We start from the raw sequence: 4,466 nt of genomic DNA on the forward strand, positions 1-4,466 counted from the left end.
GTTGTTTTGACCTCCCCATGAAAAGTTTGGGTGATTCCTCCATCCCGGATTATATGTGTTCGAGTAAGGGTCATTTCTAGGAAGGTTCTGGAATCCCACTTGTTTTACCGGTGCTCCCTCAGGCACATAGAATGGCAATCCTGCACATCATGCTCACCCCCACACTTATCACAGAAAATTTCTTGCAGACGCATAGCCGACCCACTCATGCTCATCCCATCAGTCTTTCTATTCAAAGCCTCCAACTGTGCTGAAACCGCCGACAAATCATTAACTTGATTAACTCCAGCACCTCGTCTCTGCCTATCAGACTGAGGATGATAGCTACTAGCAGCCGTCTCCTCCAATAACTCATATCCTTCCTCCGCCGTCTTTCTCAGTAAGTTACCACAGGCAGCAGCATCTATCATAGTACGGTTAGGAGTAAGCAGACCGTAGTAGAAAGTTTGAACAACTAACCCAAGAGGCAGCTCATGGTGTGGACATCTCCTCAACAAGTCCTTGTAGCGCTCCCATGCCTCGTAAAGTGACTCTTGCTCGTATTGAGCAAAAGTAGTAATGTCGGCTCTGAGCTTCATAGTCTTCGACGGAGGAAAGTACTTGATCAGGAACACCTTTGCCATATCTTCCCATGTAGTAATAGACCCTACAGGCAAACAGTTTAACCACGACTTAGCTTTATCTCTCAGTGAAAATGGAAATAAACGCAAACGAACAGCGTCATCAGACATGCCATTAAACTTAAAAGTATCACAAATTTCAAGAAATTCAGCTATATGAGAATTAGGGTCGTCAAGTGCACTTCCCCCAAATTGGACAGTGTTCTGAATCATCTGAATGATAGCTGGCTTGATCTCAAACTGATTAGCTCGGATGACTGGTCTTACGATGCTTGGACGTGCTCCATCAAGAGACGGCTGTGCATAATCCAACATCGGTATACGCCTTGGCTCCTCTCTTTGTTGATCGCCTTCCATTCTTTCCTTCGCTCTTTGCTGCTGTAGTCGACGTCTAGCTGTGCGTTCGATCTCGGGGTCAAAAGGCTCAAGCTTAAACTCGAGTGATCTTCGCATGCACCACAAGAAAAATCTGCAACACAATGAGAGTATCAAATAACAATAAAATAAATAATACTAAAGAATTTAAATGAAAAATAAAAAATTGTGAATCAACAGTCCCCGGCAACGGTGCCAAAAACTTGATCGAGCAAAACTTGCACAGTGAATAATCCCAAAATTTATTTTATAAATGAAAGCTCGATTTAAATATCGCAAGTGCACGATAGTCAAGTTATAATAAACGTAAGTGAATACGAGTATCGTTCCACAAGGACTGCGTTACACTATTTTTTATTTTCAAGTAAAATGTCTTTAACAACGATAAATTGAGTTGATGATTAAACTAATGTAAAGTAAACAATTAAAATAATTAAATTGCAAAGAAAACGTGTTCAAGAACGCAATGATTAATTTGGATTAAATCAAATGAGAAATGAATTGGTTGGGAATTATCAGTTCACCTACCACTCGTGTTTAAATAATTACACTCGACTTTTACTCGTGCGTTCGACGGAATTCCCTAGACTAATTAATATACTCTATCGAGCTATATTAATACTAATAAAAAACATGCAGTACTCAAGTGTCCTCAAATATTTAACAGTTCAAGATTGCATTACATTCTATGGAATCCACTAGCTTTCATTCGGGTGAACTATCACTATCGACACGTACCCAATTCCGTATATCTACTAAAATTATAAATCCGTGGTTTATACTATTTGATCCTATTGTTAACTATTCTATCGAACTCATCAACAACATGAAATAATCAAAGGAAGTTAGCTAGGCTTCGATTGAAACACGAAAGAACAATAGCATAAACAATTCACTAATGAAAACGTCGAGAAATAATGTTAAACACCGAGTACGGGGTAGGATCCCCTCAAATCCCAACAAATCTAGAGTTTAGCTACTGAAATTCATGATAAAAACCAACAATCAATGTAAGAAATAAAATACTGAATAATGAAAATACTAAAGATGACGATGGATGACGGCCACGACGCGTGGAAATCTCGAGGTCTTCGAAATCTCCTTTGCTCCTAGCCTCCTCTCCAAGAAAAATGATGAAAAGTCTGATAAAAGATGAAAAACGGCTGCTGTTCTCGTGTGTTAGGTTATGGTGTAGGATAGAGTCCCTAGAAATTTGGAAACAAATCTTTCTCAATCTCGCTTCTCGCTAGGGCGGTATATTTTGACCGCTCTAGCGAGAGGTCCTCGAATAAGCTTCCTCGAGCATGTCCATGGTTTCGCTGGGGCGGTCACTTTTGACCGCCCTAGCGAGACACTTGCGCAAAATAATCCTCGGCCAGACCACAATGCTCGCTGGGGCGGTCACTTTTGACCGCCCTAGCGAATCCTCTTCGACATTATGCCAAAGTTTCTCCCACTCTTTGGTTCAATTCCTACAAAATCACCACAAAATACACGAGGTCAGTCAAATGCTAAATAATGCTAAAAAGATGCAAAATTAAACTAAACAAACTAACATGATGCATGAATGCGACTCAAAACCAACACTAAAAACACGTAAAAACGAGTCCTATCACCACTTCTGATTTGTCATCTCTTCTTCCGCTTCTTTATTTTACTGTGTTGCGATATCTAAAACGTTGAACATGTCTTGTTTTCACTTGGATTTCTTGATGAACTAATTCTGCAGTCTAAAGAATGATATAGCTTTGTGTATACGATAATTTGACGTGGTTATTTTATATGATCGAATTTCATTCTTATATTTAATTGTGTTTCTCTCACTGCAATTTACTGGCCATAAATTGTGTGTTGTTTGATTAATTCTATAACTCGGGAGAGGGACTAGGTTTATAGATCATTAGAAACACATTGTTGAATGTTTATATCGTTCGGAAAGCGTATAACTTTAGCGAGGCTTAGGTAAGAACATCGTTTGCATGTATCAATTAAACTTAGATTTTATTAGGGATAATTGAATCGAAGTTTGATTGATACAATTTATTCGTCACATGGGAAAGGGGGAATAACATAATTTAGTGTTCTTAGCCATTAAATAATTGGAATTCAGCAATATAAATTTAACTTGGAATAATTGTCGTGGAAACTTGGTGAAATCATTTCTCTACATATTTTCTCTAATTGTTATTCTTCAACTTTTTGATTAGATTAATTCTTTGTTTTCATTTAATTCGTTCAAACAAACCAATCTAGTTATTGATTTTTCTAGATAAAGTCTTGACTGTTTTAATTACAAGCATTGATATATATTTTATACACACTCCTCGTGGGATCGACACTTGCACTCAAAAATACATTTTACTATAACTTGACGTCGTGAGCTTGCAAACAATCAAGAAAATACGCAACAAGCTGTCTTCATCCTATCTCGGATTTTGACTACTAGCTCCGTTGTCTATTTGAGCAATTCCGGACCGAATTCTCCTCTTTGACCAAACTCTTCCCAATGTTTCGGTGATCTACATTTCTTCCTATAAAGTGCCTCGTAAGGAGCCATACCTATAGACGCTTGGTATATATTGTTATAGGTGAACTCCACTAGAGGTAACTTCGCTTCCTAACTTCCTTGGAACTCCACTAAGGATGAAATGTTGTGCTGAACAACAACTTCGTTCACTTCACTGCATGCAGACTCTTCCAGAAACATGATTTGAACCTAGGATCTCTGTCCGAAGCAATAGACATGGATTCTATGCAATCGGACTATCTCTTGGATATACAGCTCTGTGTACTGAGTCATGGTGAATTTCGTCTTAATAGGTATAAAGTACGCTGATTTCGTAAGACGATCAAATATCACTCAAATGGCGTTGAATCCTGATAGTTCTTGGCAATCCCACTATAAAATCCATAGTTATATTTTCACATTTCCACTGGGAATAGGAAGTGGCTTAAGCTTCACGGGTGACCTCTTATGCTCTACCTTAACTTGCTGACATATCAAACACTCGGACACAAAATGCAAGATGTCTCGTTTCATGCCCGGCCACCAATATAATGACTGCAAATCCTTATAAATTTTCTTACTTCCAGGATGAATGGAGTATGGGGTATTATGAGCTTCCTTCATAACAACCTCTCTCGGTGAATCGCCACTAGAAACCCAAAGTCGATCTCTATATCGAACCATGCCATCCTCCCCGGGATACAGCCCTATCCTTTAGATTCATATCTCAGTCTCTATTTTTGTAAATGCTCATCAGAAGACTGACCTTCATTGATTCTATCCCTCAAAGTCAAATGTATTGTCATAGTATAAAGATTAGGGGCCTTGCCCCTAGAATACACTGCAATCTCGAATCGCTGAATCTTTGCTTGCAAATTGCAATAGTCTCCGGACTGATAATTGAGTAATAATTGTTGACTTTATACTCAAATCATCCGCGACTACATCAGCCTTCCCCAGATGGT

The 4,466-nt window shown here is 38.8% G+C and overlaps 1 non-coding gene across 1 annotated transcript; it reads left to right on the forward strand.

The window, feature by feature from the left end:
• Positions 1–468: 468 nt before the first annotated feature.
• Positions 469–575, forward strand: LOC142523518 (small nucleolar RNA R71). The gene has a single exon (XR_012814707.1). It is a non-coding gene; the product is annotated as a small nucleolar RNA R71 (small nucleolar RNA).
• The last annotated feature ends 3,891 nt before the right edge of the window (positions 576–4,466 follow it).

This window comes from Primulina tabacum, chromosome 13 (genome assembly GCF_025594145.1).
Source record: "Primulina tabacum isolate GXHZ01 chromosome 13, ASM2559414v2, whole genome shotgun sequence".
NCBI lineage: Eukaryota > Viridiplantae > Streptophyta > Magnoliopsida > Lamiales > Gesneriaceae > Primulina > Primulina tabacum.